A 20546-nucleotide genomic window follows, 5' to 3' on the forward strand; every position below is an offset into this window, starting at 1 on the left:
AGAAGCTGTGGTATTACTCTTCTATCTACATCCTGACCAATAGGCCAGAAATTACTCTTATGACCACACCTATCAGCAAAAGAGGCTGGAAAACGTAGTCTTAATTCCAGCAGTCTGGTACGCTCTTGGAGTCAGGAGTTCTAAGAGGGGATCAAGGCTTCTGGGTTCAGCAATTAACGTCCACTGTCAAGGTGGCCAGGAAGCTGTCTGCTGAGGCTCAAAGCAAGGGCCATTTAAAATGTCCAAGCAGTGTTACAGCTCAGCCCTTACCCTCCAAATCACACCTTCTCACTCACCACAGCCAAGCATAAATCAATGAGTCTCTCCTGTTGTTTCCCACACTCTGGAACTGGGGAAAGTTAATTGACAGGTGCCCAAATAGAGCAGCAGATCTATCTGGAATGGCCATTCTCAGCCTTGGCTTTATAAAGCCCCAAACATCTCCAAATGCCTCAAACAGCACAGTAAAATCAATAAAATATTTTCTTAAGAAAATTACATCAATGTTGCTTTAATTGAAACATACGCACACACACACACACACACACACACACACACACACACGTGTGTGTGTATCTTATATAGCTCTTTTAGAAATAGGGGGGAATGTCACCAAACCAAATATCCAATAAGAAAGGGTCACAGTTCCACAAGGGTAAGGATCACAGCTCTAGGAAAAGCAATGTTTGTTTTGGTCACTCACCCAAATGCCACAAGCCTGACCAAGTTAAGTCTTTGCATTCCAAATTTCTGGTGGCTATTTTGATTTTGATTTCTGTAAGTTTTGATTCAGTCACCAGTCTTATCTTGCCTGTAACACTGATGCAAACTTAGTGGAGCCAGGAGACAGTCTTAAAGAGCCATATTTGCTAAGGCCATTGCTCAGCAAAAATGATCAAATCAGGGACAGCTAAAAGCCACCACTGAGCTGGCCAGAGCTGCTTAGTGGCCTTGATCCTAGCAGAATCAATATTTCTAGACAGCCTTGATTCACAGGGTTCTGACAGTGGTGGTGGTCATGGTGGCAGTGGTGGTCATAGTGGTGATCCTTTATTGTTTCAAATACACTTATGTCTGTAAAGCACTTCTACCACTTGGAGGTTTTGCATCTAATATATTTTCATCAGAATTACAGACTGCTTTATTTGCTTCCATTTCTATCAAGGTCACGTAGACTAACCTAACGTCAGGTGGAATTCACCAAGATGACGTTACTGTTGCCAGAAACGGTATTGCTAATGGGGCTGTGATTCCCGGGTCTCGTCTGATAGGTTAACAAGAAAAGTATAAGAAGCGTGAAGTTTAAAAGGGTCAAAAATATAATTCCAGCACAGTCATAAAAATGGACCAGCAAACACTGGCTCAAAGGCATCCAATGTTGAATCGAATAATTCTCCAGAGCGACTTGTTGCTAGACTCCCACATTTAGAAACGCTAAGAAAAGTCTCAAGGTTTTTAAGGACCTCAAAGTAAAACCAGTCTTTTCCTTGGGGGCTTCTTAACCAACCATGGGGAATTCAACAATTTAGAAGACACGTCCCCCGAATAGATTAACTGTAATAGCTTAGAAAAACAGGGTCCATATTTTCTCATCTATTTCCACTTATTTAATCTGTTATTAAAATAAAAGAATAGGAAATAAAATGCTTTCAAACAATGAAAAGAATTCATGTCAGCTCCCCTCCCATGAGCTGGAGGTTGAAATAAGACTGTTTTGCATCATTCCTTGGAGCCCATAGGATACATTTGTAGTCACTCCAGCTCATTCCGACAGAATTGGAAGGAACTGCTGTGAATTTTACAGAAGTCATTGCTCTGTGACAAAGTTCACGGCTCCCCGCACCACCTGCCTTCCACTCCCACCAGAAGCCATCATTCCTGATTAAAGCAAACATTGTCAATTCGGCCGCGGCCAGGGCCTTCCAATCCCCTCTGAAAACATTGCCAGAACAGATCTCTGACTGGGTCACGTCAGGTCACAGTATCCGTGGGTGGACAAAATGTAGTAAAAATTTTATGGGCCGCTTAAGACACATCGGATCCGCGCAGAACAAGCACTGTTCGAAAGAGCGCAGTTGGCTTCAAGTTCTTCTGCAAACTCCTCGGCGTATGGAAACTTCCCCAAGATTTCTCTTGCCCCCTCTGCAGCCTGTTGCCCCCATCATTCCTCTGTCAGTCCAGACGGCGAACCTATTCTCTTTCAGCTTCACACCTCGGATGGAACACAGGAAATTTCAAAGTGGGTCTCTCTCCTTTGTTAAAAACCACAAGAGCTCTTCAGGAAAGAGGGGGTGGGTGTTGGAGGTGGGGTGCGGAGAGCAATGGAGCAGTTTTTTCGGAAGCTTTTATCTTTAGCCAATGCCTGTCGGCCTCCACCAAGTATGAATTAATTTTGAGGAATGATACATGCAAGAAACTGGTTCATTTCATCCCCCTGTTTTTACTGACCATGTGAGAGAGGTAAGGAAGCCACCCAGTCTCCCTACTGGGTCTCTCCCTTCGCAGGCAGACTTTGAGGGAGCTCGTCGGATCGTGGAGAGCCCTGAACACCCTGCAATGAGATGTAGACCTGATCCTGTGTGTGCCGGGAGCCACTGCAGGGCTCCGAGCAAGGGAGCAAACTGTCCTCTGTTCTGTCTGAGTTTCGTCGGTGCGCCATCAGATCCTGGACGTTGCAACATGAATCCCGGAAACTGTGAATGGCTTCCCCACACCCACGGGGATCACCTGATGGAGGCTCTAGTCTGGAACCCAGAAATTCTTTTTTTTTTAATTGTGGTGAAAAACACATAACGTTAAATTGACCATCTTAATCATTTTAAATTGTACAGTTCAGTAGTGTATTCACGTGGAAACAAGAAATTCTTTTTTTTTTTTTTTAAGAAGATGTTGGGGGTAGGAGTTTATTAATTAATTTATTTATTTTTGCTGTGTTGGGTCTTCATTTCTGTGCGAGGGCTTTCTCCAGTTGCGGCGAGCGGGGGCCACTCTTCATCACGGTGCGCGGGCCTCTCACTATCGCGGCCTCTCTTGTTGCGGAGCACAGGCTCCAGATACGCAGGCTCAGTAGTTGTGGCTCACGGGCCTAGTTGCTCTGCGACACGTGGGATCCTCCCAGACCAGGGCTCAAACCCGTGTCCCCTGCATTGGCAGGCAGATTCTCAACCACTGCGCCACCAGGGAAGCCCCCAGAAATTCTTAATCCTGGTGAGTCCTAGTTCTGTTATAATGCTGGACCTTGGGTCCAGCTGGGTCTCTTCTCTGAACCTCAGTTTCCTGATCAATAAAATGGGAAGTGGTGTTTCTTAAGCACCCATCCACGTATAATTAAGCAAATAATTTTTTAAGTGATATCTGGAAAAACACTATTTATGGCTTAGGACTCAAAAATTCCTTGATATATTTTCAGAAAAATAAAGACTTCCCAGCTCCTCATTTTCAAAATGGAAAGCTCCAACTCCTTGAGAGCAAAATCCAAGGAAAGGCATTTATACATATATTGTTTTCACGTCCTGAATCAAATATATATATATTATATATATATATATATATCACTATATATATTTTTTCACACCTTGTATCAAATATATATTTATATTGTATATATACTTATATTTATATTATATATAAATATATAATATTCCAAGATGGCCACAAGAACATCTTCCATCCCACGTGACCTTCTCTAGTCCATGAACTCTGACAGTCCTTCCATTGAGATGTGGGAGTCTGTGCTGTGCCTGCTCTCTTTGAGTGTAGACAGGCTGGTGACTCACTTGTAACCAACCAAACATGACAGAGGTGATACTGCGTGACTTTCCAGGCTGAGTCACAAGGCGATGGAGCTTCCCACTGCAGGGGCATGGGTTTGATCCCCGGTTGGGGAACTAGGATTCCGCATGCCACACAGTGCGGCCAAAAAAAAAAAAGGGAAAAGAAAAAATGGGGAGGCTGGAGCTTCCACCCTGTTCACCGCAACACTTGTGCAGGGTCCCAAGCCACCACACTGCAAAAGGGCCCATGAGGCAGCCATGATGTAAGGAAGCCCAATCAATCCCACTCAGAAAGGCCTCCTGGAGAAGCACGTGAGAATACACGAAGAGAGAGAAAGGGCTCCAGATCCTTGATGTTCCGGCTCCGACCACCATCTGACGGCAGCCAAATGAGAGACCTTGATAAAACCCCTCAGCTGAGCCTTTCCTGAACTTGTGACCCGCAGAAACTGTGAGAGATAATAAAATGACTGTTGTTGGTTAAACCCCTAGGGTTTGGGGTGGTTTGCTGCACACCAACCAGAATAAGTGGCAAGGTGACAGGGCCAGAACTGAGGCTCAGGGAGGGGATGCTGTCTGGCTCAGTCTTCCCTCAATAGCCACCAGCACTGTGGCACACCCGCCACCCCACCTAGCACGTGGGCCTCCTCCTTCCCAGTCACTTAAACTACTCCCCTGCTCCTCAAGAATCCGTAACTTACCCCATCTTCTCCAGCCTACCTCCACCCCAGAGCTTAAAGTGATGGACCACAGGCCTCAGTGTGTGTAACAATCACCTGCAATACCTCTGCCCCTCCCTGCCTCTACCCAGATTCTGACTGAGCAGATTCTGATGGGACCCAGGTACTTCTGATTGCAGATGGAGTAATTGGTCCTAAGAAGACCAGAAGGCCGGGTGGGATGTACCAGTTTTGCTTGAATCCAAGTCTCAAATACCTGTTCCAAGGAGCCGTATTGAGGCTGGCAGCTCCGTTCCCTCTCACAAGAAGGATCTTTTTCTTGATTATTCTGAAGTCCCCAAGAAAAAGATTTTAGGTCCCCCAGAAAAACATTTTCTCTAAAAACATTTGTTGGATGGAGAACACTGTCTGGTGCTAAGCTGGCAGAGGCATGAAAACGCAGAGCTGAGAGCATTCAGTGGCTCTCCCAGGACCTCAGAGATATCTTTGGCAGAAAGCTAGGGAAATGGGGTCACCAACTGCTCTGTCAGCCTGCTCCGCGTGGACCCCTCCCCTTCCAGACCCTCACACCATACGGCCCTTCCCTGCTGGCCATGGTGCAGTGGGAGATGGCCGGTCCTCCCAGCAGCATGGTGCCCAGCAGCGTTTACCCCTTCCTCATCGTTTGGTCAACACGTCTGCTCTTCTCTGTGGTCCGTATTCTGCCTAGAACCAGAAGCTAACATTCCCCGAAAGCTATACTTTTCAGGCTTTTGATGTTATCACCATTTGAGGCTAAATACTCTGTCTGACATTGTTTTTTTGTTTGTTTGTTTGTTTTTTGCGGTACACGGGCCTCTCATTGTTGCGGCCTCTTCCATTGCGGAGCATAGGCTCCGGACGCGCAGGCTCAGTAGCCATGGCTCACGGGCCCGCGGCATGTGGGATCCTCCGGGACCGGGGCACGAACCCGTGTCCCCCGCATCGGCAGGCGGACGCTCAACCACTGCGCCACCATGGAAGCCCGCTGTTGTATTTTTGCCATGTCAAAGTGTTCAGTTGTTTGATGTAAACATTTAAAATATCTTCTACTTCATATAAGCCTCTTTTAGCATTCCTTCTTTTTTTTCTCCTAATGTGTCAGGAGCTTCAGAAAATAGAAGCAGCCCAGCCCTCACTCAACCTCTGATTCTGGGATGTTTCGTAAATGCTTATCTATCTGCCTCATACAGGTTCTTCCCTTTCCTTTGGATGGTTTGATCCTGACTCCACCATCAGACTTCAGCTCGCTCAACGTAATGGCCAGGATTCCTTTTTCTCTGCATCCCCCTCAAAACCGTCCTGCTCACGGCGGTCCCAGAGCTGGGGATGTATGATGCCTACCACAGGGCGGCCTTATTTCTTAACTAGCTGTGGGGCCTCTCTGAGCTTCAGGCCCCTCTCACGTGAAATCGGGGTGTTAATACGACCAAGCTGGCAGGGGATGATTAAATATGATTCTACGCTCAACACACACAGCACAGTCCTGGACACATAGAAGGTGTTCAGTGAATTGCAGTTGTTTGGGGTTGAATCGTGTCCCCTGAAAAAAGACGCGTGGAAATCCTAACCCTGGCCCCTCTGAATGTGACCTTATTTGGAACTTAGTCTAAAAAGTCATTTCTTGGGCTCCTGCTCTGTGCCAGGTACAGTGCCTTTCCTCTTCGTGCCCAACAGTCCAAACCCTGCCGTCCTCTGAGCCCAGCTCAGGTACCAACCCCTCTTCCTGGAAGACCTCCCTGATTCCTCCCCACCAGAATTCATCTCTTCTTCCCATATGCTCTGAAGGCTCTTACTTGATATGTTCCCATCATCCTATTCTATGTGTCACTGCCACCTCCCGGCATGGTGAAGGGTGTTTCTCCTCTCCAGGGAGCAGAGGCAGTTTCACCATCTCCCACAGCACCCACTAGGGTGTAGCGTATGCCGTGTCTCTCCCAAGACTCACATTCTTTTCACACTATCTCATCTCTGAACTAAGAAATTGTCTTACATTGGAGAGTGTATCATAATTTAGTTAGCAGTATTTTTCTTAGTGCTTCTTAGAATAACAGCATTCCTTACAGCCAGTGATGCCTTAGATTCCATTAAATCCACTAGAAGGTGTTGAACCAATGTTTGCTAAGTTGGATGAGTTTAAGTCACTTGAAGTAGGAGAGAGAATCTCGACCCACTGTCTGGATTAGAACACATTTCACGGCAATTTAGCACTTCCCCCCAGCCTGTCTGCTCCCTTGGATGATGACAGGTGAGCCTGGAAAGACTTCACACATTCTGAACCCATTAGGGAAGCGCCCCTCTTAAAGACATTTTTCTCACCTGCAAGAACCTGTTGCGTCCAGCAGCGATCTCAATAATGGACCTCTCCTTGGCGTTTCCTCCCTCTGTTTCTCAACCCCTTCTCCCTCAGCCCTGCTTCCTGGAGTCCCTCCCCTCCAAATAAACCACCCACATCCAAGCCCTTGTCTCAGGCTCTGCACTGGGAGAACCCAGCTAAGAGGCCAGGTTCGCCATAAACCATCCTCGTGGGTGCTGTGCGTGCACTTGACAAAGGAGGGCAGTGGCCCCAGGGTCTGCGGGCAGCACAGGGAGGGTCCAGCAATCAGCGTTGGGGGATGCCTCTCCCTTGTCCCCCTGTCCCCCCGCCCCACCTGTCCTGCAGGCAGGGTACAGAGCAGGATTTGCCTAGACTGTGACCACTGATTTGGGGCCCCGTGACAAGGCACTTAGGGGGGCACGATCTCCAGGGAGGGCGGGGTGGGAGGATGGGAATTCTGCAGGTCTGGGAGTCAGCAGGTGGGGGGATCGGAGCAGCACAGTGTGCTGGGAGCAGGTGGGGCTTCCTGTGCACCAGCACTAATTAACCAGCTTAGCCGTTCAGGGCCTGGGCCCAAGCATATTGCCTGCAGCCCCTGGGGGCTGAGCACACGTGGCCCCAGACGGGTGGGAGTCCACCAAGCCAGAGTGCGGCCCCGAGACCTCAGGCCAGAGATAAGGACGGAGGGGGAAGGGGGGGAGGCCCAGAAACAGATCATCACTCTGCTCCCCAGGCTGGAAGCCTCTGCCCTCCCCAGGCCAGGGAGCAGCTTCTAACATAGATCTGGTCTTATTCAGCAGGTGCCAGGGACCCAGGGAGAGGAGGAGAGGGAGGAGGGGCAGGGAAAAGAGTGAGGGGCCCCCGCCTAAGGAGGCTGCGCCCTCACCCACCTGTGCTAGGCCAGCCGGGCCCAGGTGATGAAAGTGGAACTCCCAGAGATCCAGAGAAACTCTGTGTGCGCGCGTGCGTGTGACAGGCATCTGACAGCTTTTCAGTCATCTCGTCTCCAAACCCAAGCAGTTGCTGGCGCCTGCCACTACTTGGGGAGGCCCCTGGGGACTTGGTCAGGCTGAGGGCCCTGCTGGTATCTGCCTCCTTCCAGCCTTCCCCGCTGTGTTCACTCTCTCACTCTTCCCTCACTTCCAAGAACAGAATTCATTTTAAGTGTTTCTGCTACCAAACCAGAGGCAATGTGTGTTATTTGGAGACGAAGCTGGAGAGAAGCAGGGCAAGCCTTTTCATTCGAGTTGCACGCATCGAGAAAGGCATCTCTGGCCTGTTGGTTTGTGATAAACCTACAGACACCTAAAATGGGCTGTAAATTATGTATCCCTAATTAATTAATAAGCCACACTTGAAAGTTAACCGGGATCAAGGCTCATTTTTTTTCTTTTTCTAGAATTCTTTCTTTAAATTTTTATTGGAGTATAGTTGATTTACAATGTTGTGTTAGTTTTTGCTGTACAGCAAAGTGGATCAGTTATACATATACATATATCCACTCTTTTTTAGATTCTTTTCCCATATTGGCCATTACAGAGTATGGAGTAGAGTTCTCTGCGCTGTGCAGTAGTTCCTTATTTGTTATCTATTTTATATATAGTAGTGGGTATATACCAATCTCAGTCTCCCAATTTATCCCTTTCCCCCTTGCCCCCCAGTAACCATAAGTTTGTTTTCTACATCTGTGCCTCTATTTCTGTTTTGTAATTAAGTTCACTTGTACCATAAAAAACGATCGAAATAATGGCATTTTCAGCAACATGGATGGACCTAGAGATTGTCATACTTAGTAAAGTAAGTCAGAGAAAGACAATATCATATGATACATCGCTTCTATGTGGAATCCAAGGTGCATTTTTAAATTGTGAGCAAGAGAAGGAAATATCTTCCAGACACGAAGCAATCCATACACACCTCTGCCAGAAAGCGTTTCAAGATCTGTTTGTATCAAAGCTGATTTCCCAGCTCGGGGTGTTCTGTCTCTGAGTCCCCAGTGCTTAGCCCAGTCCTGGCTCATAGTAGGAATCAGTAAATATTTGTTGGATAAATAAATCCTCTTTCAAAATACAGTCCCAGAATATACAAACAGAATAGCTAATGTATCCACCTTTATTGAATGGGGCAGGCATGTCCCAAGTAGCAAATCAATGGTGACAAAATTATGCCGGAATTAGCACCAGTCCACAAGCCAGGATTCAAAATAAACCGCCTTTGTTCTATAGTGTTATGTTTTTTTTAAGTCCTTCATTTTTCTACGCGAATGTACTTATGGGTAAAATAACCTACGTCTGGATTGGCTTCAAAACCCCTCAGCAGATCGGGAATACAGATCAAACACGACTGGCCAAGCGTGGGTCACTGCTGGAGCTGGCTGACGGACACATAAGAATTGATAAAATCATTCTCTCTGCTTTGGACACTAAATTTCACAAATAAGTTTGAATTTTTCCACTCTAAAATTTTTTTTCATCCCTTTCCTAGGAAAAATGTAAGTGAAACAAAGTAGAAATTTCAGGAAGAATGAAGCTTACAGCTCACAAGGTCGGTATCACACCCTTTTGCAGCAGGAACGCCCACACCCACATCTACCCTCCGTCCAGCTGAAGAAGCGTAAAGTTCACAGCACGTGAGTTCAAGGATGCTCTTTGCTGCTAACTTGATGCTCTACAAATACGAATCCTAAGACACCCAAAATGAGTAATGATAAATTCCATTACTACTTTGTTCTTCAATGGCAGCTGATTGAAAAGAAAAAAAAACTAGTAAACAATCCTAAAGACAAGGTTTCGGTTTGTGGTTCCACACTGTGGGAAATCATTGAAAATGGAAAACTGTTTTTGGAAACAAGTCTAACAGGAGACATGAACCATCAATATCTAGCCAAGTTCCATTGCTTCCAGAAGTCTTGCCCATTTAGGTCACCACAGAGCATTGAGTAGAGTTATCTGTGACCTAAATGGGAAGTAAATCCCCAAAAGAGGGGATATATGTATACGTATAGCTGATTCACTTTGCTGTACGGTAGAAACTAACACAACATTGTAAAGCAACTATACTCCAATAAATATTAAAAAATTAAAAAAAGAAGTCTTGCACAAAATGCGAAGCAAGGACAGTGAACATGAATGCTTTCTTCTCATGGCGCTGTTTCAGTGTCAAGGAGCGTCCTCCACGTTTGTGTTTATAGGATGCTTTCGGTTTTGACCATTTGTGAAGGTTTTTATTCTGTATCTTTTCTGCGCAATTCGGACATTCAGTTTTTGAAAACGATTTTAAAGTACCTGGAAGTTTAAACCTTGATTGTAATTTCAAAAGACAATTAAGTAGGGCTTCCCTGGTGGCACAGTGGTTGAGGGTCCGCCTGCCGATGCAGGGAACACGGGTTCGCGCCCCGGTCTGGGCCGCGGAGCGGCTGGGCCCGTGGGCCATGGCCGCTGAGCCTGCGCGTCCAGAGCCTGTGCTCCGCAGCGGGAGAGGCCGCAGCAGTGAGAGGCCCGCGTACCGCAAAAAAAAAAAAAAAAAAAAAAAAAAAAAAAAGACAACTAAGTATCTAAATATTGACTAAATAATATTCAAGTAAGTGTCATTCATCTGAACAGTAAAATAAGTCAGCGCGCCTGCACATTTTAATGGGCTCCCAAATGCTCTCTGAAAGATTCAAGTTGTCCTGTTGAAGAGATTACCATTAGATTTCCAAAAGGGAGCACACTGCAATGTCACAAAACCCTTGTTTAGCCTGGGATTTGAACAAGCAGAATCATTCCACAAATGCTGAGACTGTATTTCCGAACGCATTCCAGAATGACCTTGGAAATTCAGTGCAATGAATATACTGTTTTTGGAGCTTGTGGGGTGGAATTAAGAGAAACACAGTTACCAGGGCCTGGAGGCAGAGGGGTGGGGGGAGACAGGAGAGATGTTGTTTAGGAATACAAACTGGCAACTAGTAGATAAATAAGTCCTGGAGATCTAATGCACAGTATAACGATTATAGACAACTATATTGCATTAGAAACATCAAACTTGCTCAGAGACTAGATCTTTTTATTTTTTTATTTTTTATTTTTTATTTTTTTTAAACATCTTTATTGGGGTATAATTGCTTTACAATGGTGTGTTAGTTTCTGCTTTATAACAAAGTGAATCAGTTATACATATACATATGTTCCCATATCTCTTCCGAGACTAGACCTTGATTATTCCCACCCCAAAAAAGAAATGATAATTATGTGATGCCACAGAAGTGTCATCTAACACTACAGTGGCAATCATATTGCAATATATAAATGTATCAAATCAACATGTTGCACACCTGAAACTTACACAACGTTACCTGTCAAATATATTTCAATTAAAAAAAAGAAAAAATCGCACATCAATTTTTTATCATTGAGACAGAAGTGATGTGAAAAAGAGAGCTCAACTCCAAAGGATGGACCTAAAATTAAAAGTAATGGGTTGGCCAAAAAGTTCGTTTGGGTTTTTCCGTAATATCTTATGATGAGGACCTGCTGTATGGCACAGCGACGTCTGCTCAATGCTCTATAATGGCCTATATGTGAAGAGAATCTAAAAAAGAGTGGATATGTGTATATGTATAACTGATTCACTCTGCTGTACACCTGAAACAAACATAACATTGTAAATCAACTATACTCCAATAAAAAAAATTTTTTTAACTAGTTTCCAGTTACCACCACATTAAATATATGCATATATACACTTCCCAAACAAGCACTCAAAATGAATGACTCTGGGGCTTCCCTGGTGGCGCAGTGGTTGACAGTCCGCCTGCCGATGCAGGGGACACGGGTTCGTGCCCCGGTCCGGGAGGATCCCACGTGCCGCGGAGCGGCTGGGCCCGTGAGCCATGGACGCTGAGCCTGCGCGTCCAGAGCCTGTGCTCCGCAACGGGAGAGGCCACAAGAGTGAGAGGCCCGCATACCGCAAAAAAAAAATAAATAAATAAAAAATGAATGACTCTGAAGGAGCTCTCTGTGGACAAACCATACATCAGTCTTATTAAAAGCAGCTGATTTGTCTGTAAGGTTAAAGCCAGAGCTCTCTGGAAAGTTCCACCAAAGGCTGGAACAAACCAGGCCATTTTGGTACAAATAAAAAGTGATAAATCCACCCGGGGATGACCAAGCAGGCCATGACTTTGCAGGACTAGCAGATGGTCCCCAGAAGGTCACTACTACCTTTCCCATCTCAGTGAGTGGCAGCTGTGACTTAGACCAAAACCTGGGAGGCATCTTCCCCTCTCTCTCTAACCCCACATCCAATCTGTCGGGAAATCCTAAGCTTGAAAGTATATCCAGAATAGGACCACTTCTCACACCTCCAACCAGGCCACCATCATACAGTGTCTGGATTCTTCCTGTAGCCTCACCTGGTCTCCCTGCTCCACACGGCCTGTTCTTAACGCAGTAGCCAGAATGGCCCCTTAAAAGCCTAAGTCAGAACAAGTCAGCACGCTTGACCTCAGTCCCTGCAGGGACTCCTCTATTGCATGCAGAGTCAAAGCCAAAGTCTTTACCATGCCTGATGCCCTCCAGGATCCGCCCCCGTCCTACCCCAGCCCCAGTTCCTCTTCAACCTCAGCTGGGTTCTATGACTCTCCCTGGCTGACGCTGCTTCCTGACCACCAGCCCCCCATGTTCCTCAAACACGCCAAGGCTGTTTCTCTGCCTGGAACACGCATCCTGGGATATCCTCATGACTCCCACCCTCACCTCCCTCAAGTCTTTGCCCAGATATCACCTTCTCAATGAGCCTATGTTAACCTCGCTAGTTAAAATTGTATGCAGCCACTGCGGAAAACAGTACGGACAGTCCTCAGAAAACTAAAAATAGAATTACCTTATGATCCAGCAATCCCACTCCTGGGCATATATCTAGACAAAACTGTAATTAAAAAAAGATACATGGGGCTTCCCTGGTGGTGCAGTGGTTGAGAGTCCGCCTGCCGATGCAGGGGACGCAGGTTCGTGCTCCAGTCCAGGAAGATCCCACGTGCCGCGGAGCGGCTGGGCCCGTGAGCCATGGCCGCTGGGCCTGCGCGTCCGGAGCCTGTGCTCCGCAATGGGAGAGGCCACAAGGTTGAGAGGTCCGTGTACTGCAAAAAAAAAAAAAAAAGATACATGCACCCCTATGTTCATTGCAGCACTATTCACAATAGCCAAGACATGGAAGCAACCTAAATGTCCATCGACAGATGAATAAATAAAGATGTGGTACATATATACAACGGAATCGTACCCAGCCATAAAAAAGAATGAAATAATGCCATCTGAAGCAACACGGATGCAACTGGAGACTACCATACTAAGTTAAGTAAGTCATAAAGAGAAAGACAGACACCATATGACATCACTTACATGTGGAATCTAAAATATGGCACAAGTGAACCTATCTGCAAAACAGAAACAGACTCACAGACACAGAGATCATACTTGTGGTTGCCAAGGGGGCGGGGGGAAGGGAGAGTGATGGACTGGGAGTTTGGGGTTGGTAGACCCAAACTATTACAGTTAGAACGGATAAACAACAACGTCCTACTGTATAGTACAGGGAACTATATCCAATCTCCTGGGATAAACCATAATGGAAAAGAATATTAAAAAAAGAATGTCTACATGGGTAAAACTGAGTCACTTTGCTGTACAGCAGAGATTGGCACAGCACTGTACATCGACTAGACTTCAATAACAAAATCTTTTTAATAAAATACGACACAAAGGAACCTATCTATGAAACAGAAACAGGATCATGGACATAAAGAACAGACTGGTGGCTGCCAAGGGGGAGGAGTTTGGGGGAGGAATGGAGTGGGAGGTTGGGATTAGCAGATGCAAACTATTATATATAGGATGGATAAACAACAAGGTCCTACTGTATAGCACAGAGAACTATATTCAATATCCTATGCTAGGACTTCCCTGGTGGTGCAGTGGTTAAGAATCCTCCTGCCAATACAGGGGACACAGGTTCGAGCCCTGGTCCGGGAAGATCCCACATGCCGCGGAGCAACTAAGCCCGAGCGCCACAACTACTGAGCCTGCGCTCTAGAGCCCGTGAGCCACAACTACTGAACCCACATGCCACAACTACTGAAGCCCACGCACCTAGAGCCCGTGCTCCACAACAAGAGAAGCCACCTCAGTGAGAAGACCGCGTACCACAACGAAGAGTAGCCCCCGCTCGCCACAACTGGAGAAAGCCCACGTGCAGCAATGGAGACCCAACACAGCCAAAAATAAATAAATAAATAAATATTTTTAAAAAATATATCCTATGCTAAACCATAGCGAAAAAGAATATTTTAAAAAAAGAATGTATATATATAACATCCATACAATGTTACAGAAAAACCCAAACGAACTTTTTGGCCAACCCAATGTATATTATATATTTCATATATATTATATATATTGTATTGTGTGTGTGTGTGTATATATATATATAGTCGGGGTCCCCACCCCACCCCTGACACACACACAGCAACCAGGTAAGTGCCAGGACAGTAACTTTGACATCCTGGGAGCTTAGGACAGTACCACGCTCACAGCAGGGATACTTTGTGAAAACATTGATAAGTGAATGAATGAATGATCGTGAAAGAAAAACAAGAGCTAGAGGAATCTTTCAAGAATCTTTCCTGTCTCCCTTCCCACCTCCTCCTCTCACTGTGACAAAGAAGTTGATATGGAGAATGAAGGAAGCCTAATTTACCTGGGGAAAGAGTCATACATCAGGACTTTTCCCCAAAACTAGATTAAAAGTAAGACAATAAGAGTAGACATTGACCAACGATCTTCTCTGCCCCAAGCACCGTGAGAACCACTTTACCTGCCTCTGCTTCTTGAAACCCAACCCTATGAGGGACTTGTGTCCCCTTTGTGAGTTTGCGACTTAATTTTTTTGGTGACTCTTCTGACACCAGTTGCGATACCGTTCCGGCACAACCACCCAGAGTTACCTCGGGCCCCCCAAGTTAAAGGCCAGGTCCTCTACAGGATGGCCCTTACCTCAGACACCGTCCACACTTCAGGGGTTCCCAGGCAACCTGCACTTCTGAACGACTGGCTACAAATTCAGAGCTTCCCATGACCCCTCGGGTTTGACAATTCCCTAGAATGACTCACAGAACCCAGGAAGGTGTTATACTTACAGTCGCAGTTTTATTATAAAAGATCCAACCCAGGACCAGCCAAATGAATGCTCACATAGGCTAAGGTCTGAGAGATCCCAAATGCAGCGCTTCTGCGCCCCTTCCCCGTGGAATCAGGTATGTCACCCTCCTGGCACATTGACGAGTTCGCCAGCCAGCAAGTTCCATCCAGCCTCAACGTCCAGGGTGTTTCATTGGAGTTTCATTACGTCAGCACGATTGATTGACTCATTGGCCATGTAGTTGAAATCAATCTCCCGCCTCCATTCCTCCCGCCAGAGGTCAGGCTGGCCCAAACCCCAACCCTCTAATCACATGCTTGGTCTTTCTGGTGACCAGCCCCGATCCTGAGTCAGCATCACAGCTCTCAGTATAAACTCAGGTGTGATCCAAGAGGCTCATGAGCAACAAAGACACTCCTGCTACTTGGGAAATTCCCAGGATTTAGAGGCTCCCTTTCATGAACCAGAAACAAAAGCCTGTCAAATGCTTTATTATACAACAGTAAGTTTACCTGAATTCTCTTTCAAGGCCCCATTCAGCTTGCAGCCAGGCACCTCAGTCCATTTCTTCGATAACTTTTCTCCAGGAGTAATTCCTATCTGGGGGGTGGGGGTCGGGGAGGGGGGTTCACAGGGCTCCAAGGTGACAGGGAAGGAGAGAGCGTGCATCTGGGCTTTTGTCACCTCTGCTCCAGCCACCACACCTGTAGCACTTGGCCTTCCAGGGGACCCTGCGAGGCTTCGAAGGCAGAGACCACCTAGACCCCCGCTGACACCCACAGTCTCATTTCTCTCCCAAACCCCCCATACTTTTTCATCCCACAGACCTTTTTCTTTACCCCCATTTGGATTCAGCCAGTGGGGAAAAGGAGTGCAAAACTCTTTTTTCTCACGGACCACAAATATTCATGCACCCACTTCTGCTCCAATTATCCTCTCCCCGCAGCCTGGCGCATCCTTTTCTAATTCAGAAGCAAAGAGCCTTATTCTTACATCATTATGCCTCTCCTATACCTGAGAACTATGGCTGCATCAGTTTCAGTCCTCGCCAAGATTGGCTCTTGAAATCCAAAGGCCCATTTTCAACCAGACATCACAATAGGAAGTTCCTGAATGACTACTTGTACCATGAAATCTCCCCAGGAGGAGCAGAACCTGCTTCCCGTGTGGAGGGAGACCCAGAAGCCATTTTGGACTGTTCCACACTCTCCCCAGGTAAGTGTGATTCAGCCCAGTTTCTCTGTGAACTTATCTTTACACCAGCTGCTGCTAAAATGCACTTACTGCTCTGTAGAGACTAATATTTCTATATACTTTACATTTTCCAAAGTACTTTCTCATACATTACCTTACCTTATGAAGTAGCAACTACCAGGTCATCTCCACTTTATCAGTGAGACGATGTGCCCAAGGTCTTAAGCAGTACGTGGAAACCAGCTGAGGCACAGAAAGCAACCAGCCACATCATGTACTGGCTGAGTGATCAAGTCACTCAAGTCATTTGCTGAATTTACAGATGATTTATGGAAGTCCTCCTCTCCCTGTAGATTTACTACAGTTTCACTCCAGTCGTTTCACTGCAGTTAATTTGCTCTAACTTTGTTGGCCCAGCAACTGGCACTTCGGGTGCTTCACATTTCTAGGGTCAAGCCCTTGCCCGTCACGTTTTTATCCATGAACGCATGAGCGGTGCCTTGTGTGAATTTCACTGTCCTCTCCTTGTGTGAATTTCACTGCCCTCTCTTTCTGCAGACATATGTCCTGCCTCTACTCTGTCTCTGCCTTTGGTGGAGAAACCAAAATCTGCTCAGACCCAGACTGAAGAATCTCTCTCACAGTTTCAGCAAAGGGTCATTCTGTGAATCAATTTTCTGCAAACTGAACTTGAACCTCAGGAACCGCCAGAACCAGGAGAACGTGAATGCAAAATGCCGTGCTCTGGTTCTCCAACACTGTCACCTCGGTTGAGCTTACAGGATGTGAGCCCTTTGCTCTGAGTCTGGGCACTCGTTCACGCTTCCTGATCTGGGCCTGCACAGCCTCCGTGCGCGTTCAGGCACCTCCAATCGAGCCTTGGGCATCCACCCAGGCAGGCCTGCACTGAGCCTTCCTGTATTTGCTCTCCATCTCCCAGGACCATTCCACATGCAATTAGGTGCCTAATAACGGCTCTGCCCTGCTGATGACAGTAATGCTGATTCGATGGCTATGAGGACGATCAAACCTGGGAGCAACTGAATGGAATTGTGCGGGCGGATGTTCAGCTAAACAGCAAAACCGCCTGATGCTGAAACTCACAGAGCTGTTAACTCCTCCCAAGGGTGGGCTGGGAAAATCTCTCTGGAGACAACCCATCTCTCCACGTCTGTATCAAGGCATTTTGGAAAGGGTTTCTAAAGATTGTGCTTCCAGTTGCAGGGCACATGAAACGGATGGCTATGTGCCTTTTTGTTTGTTTGTTTGTTTGTTTTTGTTTTTTGCGGTACGCGGGCCTCTCACTGTTGTGGCCTCTCCCGTTGCGGAGCACAGGCTCCAGACGCGCAGGCTCAGCGGCCATGGCTCACAGGCCCGGCCGCTCCGCGGCACGTGGGATCTTTCCAGACCGGGGCACGAACCCGTGTCCCCTGCATCGGCAGGCGGACTCTCAACCACTGCGCCACCAGGGAAGCCCCAACATTGTCTATTTAGAAGGCTATACCAGTACCAGCTTCCTTGCCAATGAACTGATACTTTGAGGTTAGTAGGGTAGAAAGGATGCCCTTTTCATCAGTGTGTTTAATACCAAACAAGCAGTGAAAGTTAAAATAATTACCTGTGAACAACTGTGTATGTTTCTGTCACCTAATTAGGTAATCTGCCCAGGTGTTTAGCACCAAAGCCTCTATGCTTTAATTAGAAAAAGTCAAGGACAGAAACTAATTAGCAGCATTAATCCAAACGAGAAGTCTAAGGGTATTAACCGCAAATCACCATTGCCATCAGGAGCCTTTACTCTAAAACATTTTCAAAGTCGAGGAGGAGGGAAAGAAAACAATGTATTTTTGAACTTTAGAATATTGACTTCTAACCACCAATTCCTAGCGACTTTGACCCACTCACTCAAAGAAACTGAAAGAATCGTAATTACGGAAAAGGCAGTACAGAATAAGTGAGTGAATACCTCCTCTGTACCTTTTTTTTTTTCAGGCAAGAAAGAATCAAATACCATCTTAAACTCAGTAGCACCCCGTTCTGTTTATTTGTTCATCCTTACCTCCTTCCTGGGCCCCCCCCCAAATAATACATGATAATCCACCTGCACCTGGAACCTTCAAAGGGCACAGAGAATTTTATGATCCTAAAACTCTTTTAAAATTTCCCTTTCATTCATTCTGGTTTCTATTTCAAATCGAGAGGAAAATAACCAGATTCCGCCAGAATCATCTCTAATTCCAAGGTGGCTAATGGGCTATTGGGTTTATAGAAAGAACCACCGGGTTGTTATTATTATGGCCCTTTTCCATTTGCATCTTTGGCTGTTTTCCAGAATGTTCCATTTCTTGTAACATTTATTTAAGAGAACTTAGTTTGAAAACACAGGTAGGAACAGAGCACTCAGTTTTGATTTGTTCAGGGTTTTGTTTGTTTTATCAGCTTACATAAGATGACACTAGAATAATTTTAGATTCCTAGCACTCTATCTTAAGTGATTAATTAGGTAAAAAGCAAAACGGAATGAAAACGCCCAATTTGAGACCAGGCTGAAGATAAAAGAAGCCCTACTCCAAGGATTAGGAAATTCAAACACAACCCTAATTTGTCATAAGGCGTACATTTTCCTGTCCCTGCTTTGCCCGCCTATGACCCGGGTTTTGCAAGTCTTTGCAGACAAATCCCTCCCAGCAAAGTGCTGACTAACTCAAACTTGGGCCCCGCCAGGAAAAGGAACTTGAACTGTCATTCTGAGGTCCACTTCTCCTCTGCTTTTCTGTTCCCCATCCCCCACCATCACTACCCCCACTGCTCCTCCCCAAATTCCCCCTACAAAGACCAAAAGTTAAAGAAGAAAAAAAATAACTAACTTTTCAAAGAATAAAATCTAGGGATGTGCATAATTCAGTATCTGCCTTTTGGGAAAAACTTTTTAAGGTTTTCACTGCTTTCCCTCTAGAAGGTAAATTGACTCTGCTTTGTGTAAACATCCCTGTGTCCCAAGCACTGGCCCTCTAGAGGCTGTGGCTTAGAAACCGGGGTATAAATAAAACCTGTGTATAAGGTAATGCCACCAGCAGCTGCTTTGGGAAGTGTTTCCTGGGTTTGGGGGTTTTGTTGTTGTTGTTTTGTTTTCATTCTCTCTTTGTTTGACACATGCCAGGTTTTTCCAGGCTAGCTATCAAACACAGCTTACGTTGAAGGGTTAAAATAATGGGGTCATTATTGGACCATTCCCAAGGAACACGCCAAAGAGACCCACAGCCGACTTGCTGCAGCTGTTACGCGGCCCAATTACCATCCACAAGGGAGTTTGTTTATTTCTATATCACCATCTCCCACCTTGATAAAAAAGAAAACAACACACCCATTTCATGTGGACTGTGTACTAAGAAGAATTACCACCAATACTGATTGGCCCTTGGAGACCCACAGCTGAATTCAAACATTGCAGACTGTGAAATCCCAGCTGACGTAGCCTCGCAGAGACTGCTGCTTATTTGTGACATGTCCCTATGTTTAAACTTATCTACGAAAACTGTGAAATTAATATCCTCACGTTGAGTACAATATGGTGACACACCCGGCTGACACGCACAGCTATGCTTGTTCTTATTGTTTTCATGCTGGCTTCTGTCCGTGCGCCACTGCAAATCTCTCTGATGATGAAACCTAAGTACATTTGTTTCCTGGAGTCGTCGTTTTCGGACTATTTATTTTCAGGGATTGGGCGAATGGGTGAAGTTTTTCACTTTTTTTGGCTGCCTATTTCTCTGTAGCGGGTCTTGAACCCAGCAGGCTCTCGCGATGGCCTCTGGCTTGGGGGTAAATTGGTTGTGCTGGTCTTCTCAGTTTCTCCTTGGTCGCGCCTGCCTCTGACTCAGGCGGCTTGAAGTTAGACATTTCTGTTACAAGCAGAGAGGAAAATGTGCTAATCTTGACGACTAAATCCACGTAATTAAGTGGCAAGGTTCAAATATGTCAAGGATGGAAATTTCAAATGTTTCTGAAATGAATCACAACTAAACTAGAAAAGTTAATCCTACTTATCCTCTGTTCTTACATCATGAAGATGTATGCTTTTAACCCATGCAAAAAATATGATTGACTCTGATGATGAAAATTTCAGGCTGCCATGGACCGTTACTTTGACGTAAATAAAAGCAGAAGAGAACCACGGCACTCTGCTTTCTATCTGTCTAGCAGTTCTTTGTTTCATATGTTATTATCAGAGTCACTGCAAAATCTCATTTTCCTTCCTCTCCCTTCCAGGCTCCTCCTTTCCTCATATGATATACAGATTAAATGAGAGTTTGAAAAGAACTTAGGCAATACCATTAACAAAAATAAATATAGATAGAAAAAAGAACTGGAAAGATGTACACTAAA

This window comes from Tursiops truncatus, chromosome 4 (assembly GCF_011762595.2).
Source record: "Tursiops truncatus isolate mTurTru1 chromosome 4, mTurTru1.mat.Y, whole genome shotgun sequence".
NCBI classification, from domain to species: domain Eukaryota; kingdom Metazoa; phylum Chordata; class Mammalia; order Artiodactyla; family Delphinidae; genus Tursiops; species Tursiops truncatus.